The following is a 19511-nucleotide window of genomic DNA, read 5'->3' as shown; positions in this document are numbered from 1 at the left end:
GTGTACCCAAAGGCTTCCGCTGAGAGCACTTTTTGATGGCAGAAAGTGGCACCGTACGTGTTTTTTCGGGTCTAACTCGGGTTCAGCTTCTTGTTGCGGTTAGGGTTATGTTTAGGGTTGTTAGGAAAGAGTGAAGACGCAGAGTCCTGTTGAGTGTGGGGTTGCGTAAAGGCTCCCCCAGGGAGTTCAGGTGTACCCAAAGGCTTCCGCTGAGAGCACTTTTTGATGGCAGAAAGTGGCACCGTACGTGTTTTTTCGGGTCTAACTCGGGTTGAGCTTCTTGTTGCGGTTAGGGTTATGTTTAGGGTTGTTAGGAAAGAGTGAAGACGCAGAGTCCTGTTGAGTGTGGGGTTGCGTAAAGGCTCCCCCAGGGAGTTCAGGTGTACCGAAAGGCTTCTGCTGAGAGCACTTTTTGATGGCAGAAAGTGGCACCGTACGTGTTTTTTCGGGTCTAACTCGGGTTCAGCTTCTTGTTGCGGTTAGGGTTATGTTTAGGGTTGTTAGGAAAGAGTGAAGACGCAGAGTCCTGTTGAGTGTGGGGTTGCGTAAAGGCTCCCCCAGGGAGTTCAGGTGTACCCAAAGGCTTCCGCTGAGAGCACTTTTGGATGGCAGAAAGTGGCACCGTACGTGTTTTTTCGGGTCTAACTCGGGTTCAGCTTCTTGTTGCGGTTAGGATTATGTTTAGGGTTGTTAGGAAAGAGTGAAGACGCAGAGTCCTGTTGAGTGTGGGGTTGCGTAGAGGCTCCCTCAGGGAGTTCAGGTGTACCCAAAGGCTTCCGCTGAGAGCACTTTTTGACGGCAGAAAGTGGCACCGTACGTGTTTTTTAGGGTCTAACTCGGGTTCAGCTTCTTGTTGCGGTTAGGATTATGTTTAGGGTTGTTAGGAAAGAGTGAAGATGCAGAGTCCTGTTGAGTGTGGGGTTGCGTAAAGGCTCCCCCAGGGAGTTCAGGTGTACCCAAAGGCTTCCGCTGAGAGCACTTTTTGATGGCAGAAAGTGGCACCGTACGTGTTTTTTCGGGTCTAACTCGGGTTCAGCTTCTTGTTGCGGTTAGGGTTATGTTTAGGGTTGTTAGGAAAGAGTGAAGACGCAGAGTCCTGTTGAGTGTGGGGTTGCGTAAAGGCTCCCCCAGGGAGTTCAGGTGTACCCAAAGGCTTCCGCTGAGAGCACTTTTTGATGGCAGAAAGTGGCACCGTACGTGTTTTTTCGGGTCTAACTCGGGTTGAGCTTCTTGTTGCGGTTAGGGTTATGTTTAGGGTTGTTAGGAAAGAGTGAAGACGCAGAGTCCTGTTGAGTGTGGGGTTGCGTAAAGGCTCCCCCAGGGAGTTCAGGTGTACCCAAAGGCTTCCGCTGAGAGCACTTTTTGATGGCAGAAAGTGGCACCGTACGTGTTTTTTCGGGTCTAACTCGGGTTCAGCTTCTTGTTGCGGTTAGGGTTATGTTTAGGGTTGTTAGGAAAGAGTGAAGACGCAGAGTCCTGTTGAGTGTGGGGTTGCGTAAAGGCTCCCCCAGGGAGTTCAGGTGTACCCAAAGGCTTCCGCTGAGAGCACTTTTTGATGGCAGAAAGTGGCACCGTACGTGTTTTTTCGGGTCTAACTCGGGTTCAGCTTCTTGTTGCGGTTAGGGTTATGTTTAGGGTTGTTAGGAAAGAGTGAAGACGCAGAGTCCTGTTGAGTGTGGGGTTGCGTAAAGGCTCCCCCAGGGAGTTCAGGTGTACCCAAAGGCTTCCGCTGAGAGCACTTTTTGATGGCAGAAAGTGGCACCGTACGTGTTTTTTCGGGTCTAACTCGGGTTGAGCTTCTTGTTGCGGTTAGGGTTATGTTTAGGGTTGTTAGGAAAGAGTGAAGACGCAGAGTCCTGTTGAGTGTGGGGTTGCGTAAAGGCTCCCCCAGGGAGTTCAGGTGTACCGAAAGGCTTCTGCTGAGAGCACTTTTTGATGGCAGAAAGTGGCACCGTACGTGTTTTTTCGGGTCTAACTCGGGTTCAGCTTCTTGTTGCGGTTAGGGTTATGTTTAGGGTTGTTAGGAAAGAGTGAAGACGCAGAGTCCTGTTGAGTGTGGGGTTGCGTAAAGGCTCCCCCAGGGAGTTCAGGTGTACCCAAAGGCTTCCGCTGAGAGCACTTTTGGATGGCAGAAAGTGGCACCGTACGTGTTTTTTCGGGTCTAACTCGGGTTCAGCTTCTTGTTGCGGTTAGGATTATGTTTAGGGTTGTTAGGAAAGAGTGAAGACGCAGAGTCCTGTTGAGTGTGGGGTTGCGTAGAGGCTCCCTCAGGGAGTTCAGGTGTACCCAAAGGCTTCCGCTGAGAGCACTTTTTGACGGCAGAAAGTGGCACCGTACGTGTTTTTTAGGGTCTAACTCGGGTTCAGCTTCTTGTTGCGGTTAGGATTATGTTTAGGGTTGTTAGGAAAGAGTGAAGATGCAGAGTCCTGTTGAGTGTGGGGTTGCGTAAAGGCTCCCCCAGGGAGTTCAGGTGTACCCAAAGGCTTCCGCTGAGAGCACTTTTTGATGGCAGAAAGTGGCACCGTACGTGTTTTTTCGGGTCTAACTCGGGTTCAGCTTCTTGTTGCGGTTAGGGTTATGTTTAGGGTTGTTAGGAAAGAGTGAAGACGCAGAGTCCTGTTGAGTGTGGGGTTGCGTAAAGGCTCCCCCAGGGAGTTCAGGTGTACCCAAAGGCTTCCGCTGAGAGCACTTTTTGATGGCAGAAAGTGGCACCGTACGTGTTTTTTCGGGTCTAACTCGGGTTCAGCTTCTTGTTGCGGTTAGGGTTATGTTTAGGGTTGTTAGGAAAGAGTGAAGACGCAGAGTCCTGTTGAGTGTGGGGTTGTGTAAAGGCTCCCCCAGGGAGTTCAGGTGTACCCAAAGGCTTCCGCTGAGAGCACTTTTTGATGGCAGAAAGTGGCACCGTACGTGTTTTTTCGGGTCTAACTCGGGTTCAGCTTCTTGTTCCGGTTAGGGTTATGTTTAGGGTTGTTAGGAAAGAGTGAAGACGCAGAGCCCTGTTGAGTGTGGGGTTGCGTAAAGGCTCCCCCAGGGAGTTCAGGTGTACCCAAAGGCTTCCGCTGAGAGCACTTTTTGATGGCAGAAAGTGGCACCGTACGTGTTTTTTCGGGTCTAACTCGGGTTCAGCTTCTTGTTGCGGTTAGGGTTATGTTTAGGGTTGTTAGGAAAGAGTGAAGACGCAGAGTCCTGTTGAGTGTGGGGTTGCGTAGAGGCTCCCCCAGGGAGTTCAGGTGTACCCAAAGGCTTCCGCTGAGAGCACTTTTTGATGGCAGAAAGTGGCACCGTACGTGTTTTTTCGGGTCTAACTCGGGTTCAGCTTCTTGTTCCGGTTAGGCTTATGTTTAGGGTTGTTAGGAAAGAGTGAAGACGCAGAGTCCTGTTGAGTGTGGGGTTGCGTAAAGGCTCCCCCAGGGAGTTCAGGTGTACCCAAAGGCTTCCGCTGAGAGCACTTTTTGATGGCAGAAAGTGGCACCGTACGTGTTTTTTCGGGTCTAACTCGGGTTCAGCTTCTTGTTGCGGTTAGGGTTATGTTTAGGGTTGTTAGGAAAGAGTGAAGACGCAGAGTCCTGTTGAGTGTGGGGTTGCGTAAAGGCTCCCCCAGGGAGTTCAGGTGTACCCAAAGGCTTCCGCTGAGAGCACTTTTTGATGGCAGAAAGTGGCACCGTACGTGTTTTTTCGGATCTAACTCGGGTTGAGCTTCTTGTTGCGGTTAGGGTTATGTTTAGGGTTGTTAGGAAAGAGTGAAGACGCAGAGTCCTGTTGAGTGTGGGGTTGCGTAAAGGCTCCCCCAGGGAGTTCAGGTGTACCGAAAGGCTTCTGCTGAGAGCACTTTTTGATGGCAGAAAGTGGCACCGTACGTGTTTTTTCGGGTCTAACTCGGGTTCAGCTTCTTGTTGCGGTTAGGGTTATGTTTAGGGTTGTTAGGAAAGAGTGAAGACGCAGAGTCCTGTTGAGTGTGGGGTTGCGTAAAGGCTCCCCCAGGGAGTTCAGGTGTACCCAAAGGCTTCCGCTGAGAGCACTTTTGGATGGCAGAAAGTGGCACCGTACGTGTTTTTTCGGGTCTAACTCGGGTTCAGCTTCTTGTTGCGGTTAGGATTATGTTTAGGGTTGTTAGGAAAGAGTGAAGACGCAGAGTCCTGTTGAGTGTGGGGTTGCGTAGAGGCTCCCCCAGGGAGTTCAGGTGTACCCAAAGGCTTCCGCTGAGAGCACTTTTTGACGGCAGAAAGTGGCACCGTACGTGTTTTTTAGGGTCTAACTCGGGTTCAGCTTCTTGTTGCGGTTAGGATTATGTTTAGGGTTGCTAGGAAAGAGTGAAGATGCAGAGTCCTGTTGAGTGTGGGGTTGCGTAAAGGCTCCTCCAGGGAGTTCAGGTGTACCCAAAGGCTTCCGCTGAGAGCACTTTTTGATGGCAGAAAGTGGCACCGTACGTGTTTTTTCGGGTCTAACTCGGGTTCAGCTTCTTGTTGCGGTTAGGGTTATGTTTAGGGTTGTTAGGAAAGAGTGAAGACGCAGAGTCCTGTTGAGTGTGGGGTTGCGTAAAGGCTCCCCCAGGGAGTTCAGGTGTACCCAAAGGCTTCCGCTGAGAGCACTTTTTGATGGCAGAAAGTGGCACCGTACGTGTTTTTTCGGGTCTAACTCGGGTTCAGCTTCTTGTTGCGGTTAGGGTTATGTTTAGGGTTGTTAGGAAAGAGTGAAGACGCAGAGTCCTGTTGAGTGTGGGGTTGCGTAAAGGCTCCCCCAGGGAGTTCAGGTGTACCCAAAGGCTTCCGCTGAGAGCACTTTTTGATGGCAGAAAGTGGCACCATACGTGTTTTTTCGGGTCTAACTCGGGTTCAGCTTCTTGTTGCGGTTAGGGTTATGTTTAGGGTTGTTAGGAAAGAGTGAAGACGCAGAGTCCTGTTGAGTGTGGGGTTGCGTAAAGGCTCCCCCAGGGAGTTCAGGTGTACCCAAAGGCTTCCGCTGAGAGCACTTTTGGATGGCAGAAAGTGGCACCGTACGTGTTTTTTCGGGTCTAACTCGGGTTCAGCTTCTTGTTGCGGTTAGGGTTATGTTTAGGGTTGTTAGGAAAGAGTGAAGACGCAGAGTCCTGTTGAGTGTGGGGTTGCGTAAAGGCTCCCCCAGGGAGTTCAGGTGTACCGAAAGGCTTCTGCTGAGAGCACTTTTTGATGGCAGAAAGTGGCACCGTACGTGTTTTTTCGGGTCTAACTCGGGTTCAGCTTCTTGTTGCGGTTAGGGTTATGTTTAGGGTTGTTAGGAAAGAGTGAAGACGCAGAGTCCTGTTGAGTGTGGGGTTGCGTAAAGGCTCCCCCAGGGAGTTCAGGTGTACCCAAAGGCTTCCGCTGAGAGCACTTTTTGACGGCAGAAAGTGGCACCGTACGTGTTTTTTCGGGTCTAACTCGGGTTGAGCTTCTTGTTCCGGTTAGGGTTATGTTTAGGGTTGTTAGGAAAGAGTGAAGACTCAGAGTCCTGTTGAGTGTGGGGTTGCGTAAAGGCTCCCCCAGGGAGTTCAGGTGTACCCAAAGGCTTCCGCTGAGAGCACTTTTTGATGGCAGAAAGTGGCACCGTACGTGTTTTTTCGGGTCTAACTCGGGTTGAGCTTCTTGTTGCGGTTAGGGTTATGTTTAGGGTTGTTAGGAAAGAGTGAAGACGCAGAGTCCTGTTGAGTGTGGGGTTGCGTAAAGGCTCCCCCAGGGAGTTCAGGTGTACCCAAAGGCTTCCGCTGAGAGCACTTTTTGATGGCAGAAAGTGGCACCGTACGTGTTTTTTCGGGTCTAACTCGGGTTGAGCTTCTTGTTGTGGTTAGGGTTATGTTTAGGGTTGTTAGGAAAGAGTGAAGACGCAGAGTCCTGTTGAGTGTGGGGTTGCGTAAAGGCTCCCCCAGGGAGTTCAGGTGTACCCAAAGGCTTCCGCTGAGAGCACTTTTTGATGGCAGAAAGTGGCACCGTACGTGTTTTTTCGGGTCTAACTCGGGTTGAGCTTCTTGTTGCGGTTAGGGTTATGTTTAGGGTTGTTAGGAAAGAGTGAAGACGCAGAGTCCTGTTGAGTGTGGGGTTGCGTAAAGGCTCCCCCAGGGAGTTCAGGTGTACCCAAAGGCTTCCGCTGAGAGCACTTTTTGATGGCAGAAAGTGGCACCGTACGTGTTTTTTCGGGTCTAACTCGGGTTCAGCTTCTTGTTGCGGTTAGGGTTATGTTTAGGGTTGTTAGGAAAGAGTGAAGACGCAGAGCCCTGTTGAGTGTGGGGTTGCGTAAAGGCTCCCCAGGGAGTTCAGGTGTACCCAAGGCTTCCGCTGAGAGCACTTTTTGATGGCAGAAAGTGGCACCGTACGTGTTTTTTCGGGTCTAACTCGGGTTCAGCTTCTTGTTGCGGTTAGGGTTATGTTTAGGGTTTTTAGGAAAGAGTGAAGACGCAGAGTCCTGTTGAGTGTGGGGTTGCGTAAAGGCTCCCCCAGGGAGTTCAGGTGTACCCAAAGGCTTCCGCTGAGAGCACTTTTTGATGGCAGAAAGTGGCACCGTACGTGTTTTTTCGGGTCTAACTCAGGTTCAGCTTCTTGTTGCGGTTAGGGTTATGTTTAGGGTTGTTAGGAAAGAGTGAAGACGCAGAGTCCTGTTGAGTGTGGGGTTGCGTAGAGGCTCCCCCAGGGAGTTCAGGTGTACCCAAAGGCTTCCGCTGAGAGCACTTTTTGATGGCAGAAAGTGGCACCGTACGTGTTTTTTCGGGTCTAACTCGGGTTCAGCTTCTTGTTGCGGTTAGGGTTATGTTTAGGGTTGTTAGGAAAGAGTGAAGACGCAGAGCCCTGTTGAGTGTGGGGTTGCGTAAAGGCTCCCCCAGGGAGTTCAGGTGTACCCAAGGCTTCCGCTGAGAGCACTTTTTGATGGCAGAAAGTGGCACCGTACGTGTTTTTTCGGGTCTAACTCGGGTTCAGCTTCTTGTTGCGGTTAGGGTTATGTTTAGGGTTTTTAGGAAAGAGTGAAGACGCAGAGTCCTGTTGAGTGTGGGGTTGCGTAAAGGCTCCCCCAGGGAGTTCAGGTGTACCCAAAGGCTTCCGCTGAGAGCACTTTTTGATGGCAGAAAGTGGCACCGTACGTGTTTTTTCGGGTCTAACTCAGGTTCAGCTTCTTGTTGCGGTTAGGGTTATGTTTAGGGTTGTTAGGAAAGAGTGAAGACGCAGAGTCCTGTTGAGTGTGGGGTTGCGTAGAGGCTCCCCCAGGGAGTTCAGGTGTACCCAAAGGCTTCCGCTGAGAGCACTTTTTGATGGCAGAAAGTGGCACCGTACGTGTTTTTTCGGGTCTAACTCGGGTTGAGCTTCTTGTTGCGGTTAGGGTTATGTTTAGGGTTGTTAGGAAAGAGTGAAGACGCAGAGTCCTGTTGAGTGTGGGGTTGCGTAAAGGCTCCCCCAGGGAGTTCAGGTGTACCCAAAGGCTTCCGCTGAGAGCACTTTTGGATGGCAGAAAGTGGCACCGTACGTGTTTTTTCGGGTCTAACTCGGGTTCAGCTTCTTGTTGCGGTTAGGGTTATGTTTAGGGTTGTTAGGAAAGAGTGAAGACGCAGAGTCCTGTTGAGTGTGGGGTTGCGTAAAGGCTCCCCCAGGGAGTTCAGGTGTACCCAAAGGCTTCCGCTGAGAGCACTTTTTGATGGCAGAAAGTGGCACCGTACGTGTTTTTTCGGGTCTAACTCGGGTTCAGCTTCTTGTTGCGGTTAGGGTTATGTTTAGGGTTGTTAGGAAAGAGTGAAGACGCAGAGTCCTGTTGAGTGTGGGGTTGCGTAAAGGCTCCCCCAGGGAGTTCAGGTGTACCCAAAGGCTTCCGCTGAGAGCACTTTTTGATGGCAGAAAGTGGCACCATACGTGTTTTTTCGGGTCTAACTCGGGTTCAGCTTCTTGTTGCGGTTAGGGTTATGTTTAGGGTTGTTAGGAAAGAGTGAAGACGCAGAGTCCTGTTGAGTGTGGGGTTGCGTAAAGGCTCCCCCAGGGAGTTCAGGTGTACCCAAAGGCTTCCGCTGAGAGCACTTTTTGACGGCAGAAAGTGGCACCGTACGTGTTTTTTCGGGTCTAACTCGGGTTGAGCTTCTTGTTCCGGTTAGGCTTATGTTTAGGGTTGTTAGGAAAGAGTGAAGACTCAGAGTCCTGTTGAGTGTGGGGTTGCGTAAAGGCTCCCCCAGGGAATTCAGGTGTACCCAAAGGCTTCCGCTGAGAGCACTTTTGGATGGCAGAAAGTGGCACCGTACGTGTTTTTTCGGGTCTAACTCGGGTTGAGCTTCTTGTTGCGGTTAGGGTTATGTTTAGGGTTGTTAGGAAAGAGTGAAGACGCAGAGTCCTGTTGAGTGTGGGGTTGTGTAAAGGCTCCCCCAGGGAGTTCAGGTGTACCCAAAGGCTTCCGCTGAGAGCACTTTTGGATGGCAGAAAGTGGCACCGTACGTGTTTTTTCGGGTCTAACTCGGGTTCAGCTTCTTGTTGCGGTTAGGGTTATGTTTAGGGTTGTTAGGAAAGAGTGAAGACGCAGAGTCCTGTTGAGTGTGGGGTTGCGTAAAGGCTCCCCCAGGGAGTTCAGGTGTACCCAAAGGCTTCCGCTGAGAGCACTTTTTGATGGCAGAAAGTGGCACCATACGTGTTTTTTCGGGTCTAACTCGGGTTCAGCTTCTTGTTGCGGTTAGGGTTATGTTTAGGGTTGTTAGGAAAGAGTGAAGACGCAGAGTCCTGTTGAGTGTGGGGTTGCGTAAAGGCTCCCCCAGGGAGTTCAGGTGTACCCAAAGGCTTCCGCTGAGACCACTTTTGGATGGCAGAAAGTGGCACTGTACGTGTTTTTTCGGGTCTAACTCGGGTTGAGCTTCTTGTTGCGGTTAGGGTTATGTTTAGGGTTGTTAGGAAAGAGTGAAGACTCAGAGTCCTGTTGAGTGTGGGGTTGCGTAAAGGCTCCCCCAGGGAGTTCAGGTGTACCCAAAGGCTTCCGCTGAGAGCACTTTTGGATGGCAGAAAGTGGCACCGTACGTGTTTTTTCGGGTCTAACTCGGGTTGAGCTTCTTGTTGCGGTTAGGGTTATGTTTAGGGTTGTTAGGAAAGAGTGAAGACGCAGAGTCCTGTTGAGTGTGGGGTTGCGTAAAGGCTCCCCCAGGGAGTTCAGGTGTACCCAAAGGCTTCCGCTGAGAGCACTTTTGGATGGCAGAAAGTGGCACCGTACGTGTTTTTTCGGGTCTAACTCGGGTTCAGCTTCTTGTTGCGGTTAGGGTTATGTTTAGGGTTGTTAGGAAAGAGTGAAGACGCAGAGTCCTGTTGAGTGTGGGGTTGCGTAAAGGCTCCCCCAGGGAGTTCAGGTGTACCCAAAGGCTTCCGCTGAGAGCACTTTTTGATGGCAGAAAGTGGCACCGTACGTGTTTTTTCGGGTCTAACTCGGGTTCAGCTTCTTGTTGCGGTTAGGGTTATGTTTAGGGTTGTTAGGAAAGAGTGAAGACGCAGAGTCCTGTTGAGTGTGGGGTTGCGTAAAGGCTCCCCCAGGGAGTTCAGGTGTACCCAAAGGCTTCCGCTGAGAGCACTTTTTGACGGCAGAAAGTGGCACCGTACGTGTTTTTTCGGGTCTAACTCGGGTTCAGCTTCTTGTTCCGGTTAGGGTTATGTTTAGCGTTGTTAGGAAAGAGTGAAGACGCAGAGTCCTGTTGAGTGTGGGGTTGCGTAAAGGCTCCCCCAGGGAGTTCAGGTGTACCCAAAGGCTTCCGCTGAGAGCACTTTTGGATGGCAGAAAGTGGCACCGTACGTGTTTTTTCGGGTCTAACTCGGGTTCAGCTTCTTGTTGCGGTTAGGGTTATGTTTAGGGTTGTTAGGAAAGAGTGAAGACGCAGAGTCCTGTTGAGTGTGGGGTTGCGTAAAGGCTCCCCCAGGGAGTTCAGGTGTACCCAAAGGCTTCCGCTGAGAGCACTTTTTGATGGCAGAAAGTGGCACCGTACGTGTTTTTTCGGGTCTAACTCGGGTTCAGCTTCTTGTTGCGGTTAGGGTTATGTTTAGGGTTGTTAGGAAAGAGTGAAGACACAGAGTCCTGTTGAGTGTGGGGTTGCGTAGAGGCTCCCCCAGGGAGTTCAGGTGTACCCAAAGGCTTCCGCTGAGAGCACTTTTTGATGGCAGAAAGTGGCACCGTACGTGTTTTTTCGGGTCTAACTCGGGTTGAGCTTCTTGTTCCGGTTAGGGTTATGTTTAGGGTTGTTAGGAAAGAGTGAAGACGCAGAGTCCTGTTGAGTGTGGGGTTGCGTAAAGGCTCCCCCAGGGAGTTCAGGTGTACCCAAAGGCTTCCGCTGAGAGCACTTTTTGATGGCAGAAAGTGGCACCGTACGTGTTTTTTCGGGTCTAACTCGGGTTCAGCTTCTTGTTGCGGTTAGGGTTATGTTTAGGGTTGTTAGGAAAGAGTGAAGACGCAGAGTCCTGTTGAGTGTGGGGTTGCGTAGAGGCTCCCCCAGGGAGTTCAGGTGTACCCAAAGGCTTCCGCTGAGAGCACTTTTTGATGGCAGAAAGTGGCACCGTACGTGTTTTTTCGGGTCTAACTCGGGTTGAGCTTCTTGTTGCGGTTAGGGTTATGTTTAGGGTTGTTAGGAAAGAGTGAAGACGCAGAGTCCTGTTGAGTGTGGGGTTGCGTAAAGGCTCCCCCAGGGAGTTCAGGTGTACCCAAAGGCTTCCGCTGAGAGCACTTTTGGATGGCAGAAAGTGGCACCGTACGTGTTTTTTCGGGTCTAACTCGGGTTCAGCTTCTTGTTGCGGTTAGGGTTATGTTTAGGGTTGTTAGGAAAGAGTGAAGACGCAGAGTCCTGTTGAGTGTGGGGTTGCGTAAAGGCTCCCCCAGGGAGTTCAGGTGTACCCAAAGGCTTCCGCTGAGAGCACTTTTTGATGGCAGAAAGTGGCACCGTACGTGTTTTTTCGGGTCTAACTCGGGTTCAGCTTCTTGTTGCGGTTAGGGTTATGTTTAGGGTTGTTAGGAAAGAGTGAAGACGCAGAGTCCTGTTGAGTGTGGGGTTGCGTAAAGGCTCCCCCAGGGAGTTCAGGTGTACCCAAAGGCTTCCGCTGAGAGCACTTTTTGATGGCAGAAAGTGGCACCGTACGTGTTTTTTCGGGTCTAACTCGGGTTCAGCTTCTTGTTCCGGTTAGGGTTATGTTTAGGGTTGTTAGGAAAGAGTGAAGACGCAGAGTCCTGTTGAGTGTGGGGTTGCGTAAAGGCTCCCCCAGGGAGTTCAGGTGTACCCAAAGGCTTCCGCTGAGAGCACTTTTTGATGGCAGAAAGTGGCACCGTATGTGTTTTTTCGGGTCTAACTCGGGTTCAGCTTCTTGTTGCGGTTAGGGTTATGTTTAGGGTTGTTAGGAAAGAGTGAAGACGCAGAGTCCTGTTGAGTGTGGGGTTGCGTAAAGGCTCCCCCAGGGAGTTCAGGTGTACCCAAAGGCTTCCGCTGAGAGCACTTTTTGATGGCAGAAAGTGGCACCGTACGTGTTTTTTCGGGTCTAACTCGGGTTCAGCTTCTTGTTGCGGTTAGGGTTATGTTTAGGGTTGTTAGGAAAGAGTGAAGATGCAGAGTCCTGTTGAGTGTGGGGTTGCGTAAAGGCTCCCCCAGGGAGTTCAGGTGTACCCAAAGGCTTCCGCTGAGAGCACTTTTTGATGGCAGAAAGTGGCACCGTACGTGTTTTTTTGGGTCTAACTCGGGTTCAGCTTCTTGTTGCGGTTAGGGTTATGTTTAGGGTTGTTAGGAAAGAGTGAAGACGCAGAGTCCTGTTGAGTGTGGGGTTGCGTAAAGGCTCCCCCAGGGAGTTCAGGTGTACCCAAAGGCTTCCGCTGAGAGCACTTTTTGATGGCAGAAAGTGGCACCGTACGTGTTTCTTCGGGTCTAACTCGGGTTCAGCTTCTTGTTGCGGTTAGGGTTATGTTTAGGGTTGTTAGGAAAGAGTGAAGACGCAGAGCCCTGTTGAGTGTGGGGTTGCGTAAAGGCTCCCCCAGGGAGTTCAGGTGTACCCAAGGCTTCCGCTGAGAGCACTTTTTGATGGCAGAAAGTGGCACCGTACGTGTTTTTTCGGGTCTAACTCGGGTTGAGCTTCTTGTTGCGGTTAGGGTTATGTTTAGGGTTGTTAGGAAAGAGTGAAGACGCAGAGTCCTGTTGAGTGTGGGGTTGCGTAAAGGCTCCCCCAGGGAGTTCAGGTGTACCCAAAGGCTTCCGCTGAGAGCACTTTTGGATGGCAGAAAGTGGCACCGTACGTGTTTTTTCGGGTCTAACTCGGGTTCAGCTTCTTGTTGCGGTTAGGGTTATGTTTAGGGTTGTTAGGAAAGAGTGAAGACGCAGAGTCCTGTTGAGTGTGGGGTTGCGTAAAGGCTCCCCCAGGGAGTTCAGGTGTACCCAAAGGCTTCCGCTGAGAGCACTTTTTGATGGCAGAAAGTGGCACCGTACGTGTTTTTTCGGGTCTAACTCGGGTTCAGCTTCTTGTTGCGGTTAGGGTTATGTTTAGGGTTGTTAGGAAAGAGTGAAGACGCAGAGTCCTGTTGAGTGTGGGGTTGCGTAAAGGCTCCCCCAGGGAGTTCAGGTGTACCCAAAGGCTTCCGCTGAGAGCACTTTTTGATGGCAGAAAGTGGCACCGTACGTGTTTTTTCGGGTCTAACTCGGGTTCAGCTTCTTGTTGCGGTTAGGGTTATGTTTAGGGTTGTTAGGAAAGAGTGAAGACGCAGAGTCCTGTTGAGTGTGGGGTTGCGTAAAGGCTCCCCCAGGGAGTTCAGGTGTACCCAAAGGCTTCCGCTGAGAGCACTTTTTGATGGCAGAAAGTGGCACCGTACGTGTTTTTTCGGGTCTAACTCGGGTTCAGCTTCTTGTTGCGGTTAGGGTTATGTTTAGGGTTGTTAGGAAAGAGTGAAGACGCAGAGTCCTGTTGAGTGTGGGGTTGCGTAAAGGCTCCCCCAGGGAGTTCAGGTGTACCCAAAGGCTTCCGCTGAGAGCACTTTTTGATGGCAGAAAGTGGCACCGTACGTGTTTTTTCGGGTCTAACTCGGGTTCAGCTTCTTGTTCCGGTTAGGCTTATGTTTAGGGTTGTTAGGAAAGAGTGAAGACGCAGAGCCCTGTTGAGTGTGGGGTTGCGTAAAGGCTCCCCCAGGGAGTTCAGGTGTACCCAAAGGCTTCCGCTGAGAGCACTTTTTGATGGCAGAAAGTGGCACCGTACGTGTTTTTTCGGGTCTAACTCGGGTTCAGCTTCTTGTTGCGGTTAGGGTTATGTTTAGGGTTGTTAGGAAAGAGTGAAGACGCAGAGTCCTGTTGAGTGTGGGGTTGCGTAAAGGCTCCCCCAGGGAGTTCAGGTGTACCCAAAGGCTTCCGCTGAGAGCACTTTTTGATGGCAGAAAGTGGCACCGTACGTGTTTTTTCGGGTCTAACTCGGGTTCAGCTTCTTGTTGCGGTTAGGGTTATGTTTAGGGTTGTTAGGAAAGAGTGAAGACGCAGAGTCCTGTTGAGTGTGGGGTTGCGTAAAGGCTCCCCCAGGGAGTTCAGGTGTACCCAAAGGCTTCCGCTGAGAGCACTTTTTGATGGCAGAAAGTGGCACCGTACGTGTTTTTTCGGGTCTAACTCGGGTTCAGCTTCTTGTTGCGGTTAGGGTTATGTTTAGGGTTGTTAGGAAAGAGTGAAGACGCAGAGTCCTGTTGAGTGTGGGGTTGCGTAAAGGCTCCCCCAGGGAGTTCAGGTGTACCCAAAGGCTTCCGCTGAGAGCACTTTTTGACGGCAGAAAGTGGCACCGTACGTGTTTTTTCGGGTCTAACTCGGGTTGAGCTTCTTGTTCCGGTTAGGGTTATGTTTAGGGTTGTTAGGAAAGAGTGAAGACTCAGAGTCCTGTTGAGTGTGGGGTTGCGTAAAGGCTCCCCCAGGGAGTTCAGGTGTACCCAAAGGCTTCCGCTGAGAGCACTTTTTGATGGCAGAAAGTGGCACCGTACGTGTTTTTTCGGGTCTAACTCGGGTTGAGCTTCTTGTTGCGGTTAGGGTTATGTTTAGGGTTGTTAGGAAAGAGTGAAGACGCAGAGTCCTGTTGAGTGTGGGGTTGCGTAAAGGCTCCCCCAGGGAGTTCAGGTGTACCCAAAGGCTTCCGCTGAGAGCACTTTTTGATGGCAGAAAGTGGCACCGTACGTGTTTTTTCGGGTCTAACTCGGGTTCAGCTTCTTGTTGCGGTTAGGGTTATGTTTCGGGTTGTTAGGAAAGAGTGAAGACGCAGAGTCCTGTTGAGTGTGGGGTTGCGTAAAGGCTCCCCCAGGGAGTTCAGGTGTACCCAAAGGCTTCCGCTGAGAGCACTTTTTGATGGCAGAAAGTGGCACCGTACGTGTTTTTTCGGGTCTAACTCGGGTTCAGCTTCTTGTTGCGGTTAGGGTTATGTTTAGGGTTGTTAGGAAAGAGTGAAGACGCAGAGTCCTGTTGAGTGTGGGGTTGCGTAAAGGCTCCCCCAGGGAGTTCAGGTGTACCCAAAGGCTTCCGCTGAGAGCACTTTTTGATGGCAGAAAGTGGCACCGTACGTGTTTTTTCGGGTCTAACTCGGGTTCAGCTTCTTGTTGCGGTTAGGGTTATGTTTAGGGTTGTTAGGAAAGAGTGAAGACGCAGAGTCCTGTTGAGTGTGGGGTTGCGTAAAGGCTCCCCCAGGGAGTTCAGGTGTACCCAAAGGCTTCCGCTGAGAGCACTTTTTGATGGCAGAAAGTGGCACCGTACGTGTTTTTTCGGGTCTAACTCGGGTTCAGCTTCTTGTTGCGGTTAGGGTTATGTTTCGGGTTGTTAGGAAAGAGTGAAGACGCAGAGTCCTGTTGAGTGTGGGGTTGCGTAAAGGCTCCCCCAGGGAGTTCAGGTGTACCCAAAGGCTTCCGCTGAGAGCACTTTTTGATGGCAGAAAGTGGCACCGTACGTGTTTTTTCGGGTCTAACTCGGGTTGAGCTTCTTGTTGCGGTTAGGGTTATGTTTAGGGTTGTTAGGAAAGAGTGAAGACGCAGAGTCCTGTTGAGTGTGGGGTTGCGTAAAGGCTCCCCCAGGGAGTTCAGGTGTACCCAAAGGCTTCCGCTGAGAGCACTTTTTGATGGCAGAAAGTGGCACCGTACGTGCTTTTTCGGGTCTAACTCGGGTTGAGCTTCTTGTTGCGGTTAGGGTTATGTTTAGGGTTGTTAGGAAAGAGTGAAGACGCAGAGTCCTGTTGAGTGTGGGGTTGCGTAAAGGCTCCCCCAGGGAGTTCAGGTGTACCCAAAGGCTTCCGCTGAGAGCACTTTTGGATGGCAGAAAGTGGCACCGTACGTGTTTTTTCGGGTCTAACTCGGGTTGAGCTTCTTGTTGCGGTTAGGGTTATGTTTAGGGTTGTTAGGAAAGAGTGAAGACGCAGAGCCCTGTTGAGTGTGGGGTTGCGTAAAGGCTCCCCCAGGGAGTTCAGGTGTACCCAAGGCTTCCGCTGAGAGCACTTTTTGATGGCAGAAAGTGGCACCGTACGTGTTTTTTCGGGTCTAACTCGGGTTCAGCTTCTTGTTGCGGTTAGGGTTATGTTTAGGGTTGTTAGGAAAGAGTGAAGACGCAGAGTCCTGTTGAGTGTGGGGTTGCGTAAAGGCTCCCCCAGGGAGTTCAGGTGTACCCAAAGGCTTCCGCTGAGAGCACTTTTTGATGGCAGAAAGTGGCACCATACGTGTTTTTTCGGGTCTAACTCGGGTTCAGCTTCTTGTTGCGGTTAGGGTTATGTTTAGGGTTGTTAGGAAAGAGTGAAGACGCAGAGTCCTGTTGAGTGTGGGGTTGCGTAAAGGCTCCCCCAGGGAGTTCAGGTGTACCCAAAGGCTTCCGCTGAGAGCACTTTTTGATGGCAGAAAGTGGCACCGTACGTGTTTTTTCGGGTCTAACTCGGGTTCAGCTTCTTGTTCCGGTTAGGCTTATGTTTAGGGTTGTTAGGAAAGAGTGAAGACGCAGAGTCCTGTTGAGTGTGGGGTTGCGTAAAGGCTCCCCCAGGGAGTTCAGGTGTACCCAAAGGCTTCCGCTGAGAGCACTTTTTGATGGCAGAAAGTGGCACCGTACGTGTTTTTTCGGGTCTAACTCGGGTTCAGCTTCTTGTTCCGGTTAGGGTTATGTTTAGGGTTGTTAGGAAAGAGTGAAGACGCAGAGCCCTGTTGAGTGTGGGGTTGCGTAAAGGCTCCCCCAGGGAGTTCAGGTGTACCCAAAGGCTTCCGCTGAGAGCACTTTTTGATGGCAGAAAGTGGCACCGTACGTGTTTTTTCGGATCTAACTCGGGTTCAGCTTCTTGTTGCGGTTAGGCTTATGTTTAGGGTTGTTAGGAAAGAGTGAAGACGCAGAGTCCTGTTGAGTGTGGGGTTGCGTAAAGGCTCCCCCAGGGAGTTCAGGTGTACCCAAAGGCTTCCGCTGAGAGCACTTTTGGATGGCAGAAAGTGGCACCGTTTTTTTTTTTTCGGGTCTAACTCAGGTTCAGCTTCTTGTTGCGGTTAGGGTTATGTTTAGGGTTGTTAGGAAAGAGTGAAGACGCAGAGTCCTGTTGAGTGTGGGGTTGCGTAAAGGCTCCCCCAGGGAGTTCAGGTGTACCCAAAGGCTTCCGCTGAGAGCACTTTTTGATGGCAGAAAGTGGCACCGTACGTGTTTTTTCGGGTCTAACTCGGGTTCAGCTTCTTGTTGCGGTTAGGGTTATGTTTAGGGTTGTTAGGAAAGAGTGAAGACGCAGAGTCCTGTTGAGTGTGGGGTTGCGTAAAGGCTCCCCCAGGGAGTTCAGGTGTACCCAAAGGCTTCCGCTGAGAGCACTTTTTGATGGCAGAAAGTGGCACCGTACGTGTTTTTTCGGGTCTAACTCAGGTTCAGCTTCTTGTTGCGGTTAGGGTTATGTTTAGGGTTGTTAGGAAAGAGTGAAGACGCAGAGTCCTGTTGAGTGTGGGGTTGCGTAAAGGCTCCCCCAGGGAGTTCAGGTGTACCCAAAGGCTTCCGCTGAGAGCACTTTTTGATGGCAGAAAGTGGCACCGTACGTGTTTTTTCGGGTCTAACTCGGGTTGAGCTTCTTGTTGCGGTTAGGGTTATGTTTAGGGTTGTTAGGAAAGAGTGAAGACGCAGAGCCCTGTTGAGTGTGGGGTTGCGTAAAGGCTCCCCCAGGGAGTTCAGGTGTACCCAAAGGCTTCCGCTGAGAGCACTTTTGGATGGCAGAAAGTGGCACCGTACGTGTTTTTTCGGGTCTAACTCGGGTTCAGCTTCTTGTTGCGGTTAGGGTTATGTTTAGGGTTGTTAGGAAAGAGTGAAGACGCAGAGTCCTGTTGAGTGTGGGGTTGCGTAAAGGCTCCCCCAGGGAGTTCAGGTGTACCCAAAGGCTTCCACTGAGAGCACTTTTTGATGGCAGAAAGTGGCACCGTACGTGTTTTTTCGGGTCTAACTCGGGTTCAGCTTCTTGTTCCGGTTAGGCTTATGTTTAGGGTTGTTAGGAAAGAGTGAAGACGCAGAGTCCTGTTGAGTGTGGGGTTGCGTAAAGGCTCCCCCAGGGAATTCAGGTGTACCCAAAGGCTTCCGCTGAGAGCACTTTTTGATGGCAGAAAGTGGCACCGTACGTGTTTTTTCGGGTCTAACTCGGGTTCAGCTTCTTGTTGCGGTTAGGGTTATGTTTAGGGTTGTTAGGAAAGAGTGAAGACGCAGAGTCCTGTTGAGTGTGGGGTTGCGTAAAGGCTCCCCAAGGGAGTTCAGGTGTACCCAAAGGCTTCCGCTGAGAGCACTTTTTGATGGCAGAAAGTGGCACCGTACGTGTTTTTTCGGGTCTAACTCGGGTTCAGCTTCTTGTTGCGGTTAGGGTTATGTTTAGGGTTGTTAGGAAAGAGTGAAGACGCAGAGTCCTGTTGAGTGTGGGGTTGCGTAAAGGCTCCCCCAGGGAGTTCAGGTGTACCCAAAGGCTTCCGCTGAGAGCACTTTTGGATGGCAGAAAGTGGCACCGTACGTGTTTTTTCGGGTCTAACTCGGGTTCAGCTTCTTGTTGCGGTTAGGGTTATGTTTAGGGTTGTTAGGAAAGAGTGAAGACGCAGAGTCCTGTTGAGTGTGGGGTTGCGTAAAGGCTCCCCCAGGGAGTTCAGGTGTACCCAAAGGCTTCCGCTGAGAGCACGTTTTGATGGCAGAAAGTGGCACCGTACGTGTTTTTTCGGGTCTAACTCGGGTTCAGCTTCTTGTTGCGGTTAGGGTTATGTTTAGGGTTGTTAGGAAAGAGTGAAGACGCAGAGTCCTGTTGAGTGTGGGGTTGCGTAAAGGCTCCCCCAGGGAGTTCAGGTGTACCCAAAGGCTTCCGCTGAGAACACTTTTTGATGGCAGAAAGTGGCACCGTACGTGTTTTTTCGGGTCTAACTCGGGTTCAGCTTCTTGTTCCGGTTAGGCTTATGTTTAGGGTTGTTAGGAAAGAGTGAAGACGCAGAGTCCTGTTGAGTGTGGGGTTGCGTAAAGGCTCCCCCAGGGAATTCAGGTGTACCCAAAGGCTTCCGCTGAGAGCACTTTTTGATGGCAGAAAGTGGCACCGTACGTGTTTTTTCGGGTCTAACTCGGGTTCAGCTTCTTGTTGCGGTTAGGGTTATGTTTAGGGTTGTTAGGAAAGAGTGAAGACGCAGAGTCCTGTTGAGTGTGGGGTTGCGTAAAGGCTCCCCCAGGGAGTTCAGGTGTACCCAAAGGCTTCCGCTGAGAGCACTTTTGGATGGCAGAAAGTGGCACCGTACGTGTTTTTTCGGGTCTAACTCGGGTTCAGCTTCTTGTTGCGGTTAGGGTTATGTTTAGGGTTGTTAGGAAAGAGTGAAGACGCAGAGTCCTGTTGAGTGTGGGGTTGCGTAAAGGCTCCCCCAGGGAGTTCAGGTGTACCCAAAGGCTTCCACTGAGAGCACTTTTTGATGGCAGAAAGTGGCACCGTACGTGTTTTTTCGGGTCTAACTCGGGTTCAGCTTCTTGTTCCGGTTAGGCTTATGTTTAGGGTTGTTAGGAAAGAGTGAAGACGCAGAGTCCTGTTGAGTGTGGGGTTGCGTAAAGGCTCCCCCAGGGAATTCAGGTGTACCCAAAGGCTTCCGCTGAGAGCACTTTTTGATGGCAGAAAGTGGCACCGTACGTGTTTTTTCGGGTCTAACTCGGGTTCAGCTTCTTGTTGCGGTTAGGGTTATGTTTAGGGTTGTTAGGAAAGAGTGAAGACGCAGAGTCCTGTTGAGTGTGGGGTTGCGTAAAGGCTCCCCAAGGGAGTTCAGGTGTACCCAAAGGCTTCCGCTGAGAGCACTTTTTGATGGCAGAAAGTGGCACCGTACGTGTTTTTTCGGGTCTAACTCGGGTTCAGCTTCTTGTTGCGGTTAGGGTTATGTTTAGGGTTGTTAGGAAAGAGTGAAGACGCAGAGTCCTGTTGAGTGTGGGGTTGCGTAAAGGCTCCCCCAGGGAGTTCAGGTGTACCCAAAGGCTTCCGCTGAGAGCACTTTTGGATGGCAGAAAGTGGCACCGTACGTGTTTTTTCGGGTCTAACTCGGGTTCAGCTTCTTGTTGCGGTTAGGGTTATGTTTAGGGTTGTTAGGAAAGAGTGAAG

This window comes from Anser anser (assembly GCF_964211835.1).
Source record: "Anser anser genome assembly, chromosome: 24".
Lineage (NCBI taxonomy): Eukaryota > Metazoa > Chordata > Aves > Anseriformes > Anatidae > Anser > Anser anser.
Note: the sequence above shows the minus strand (reverse complement) of the source record.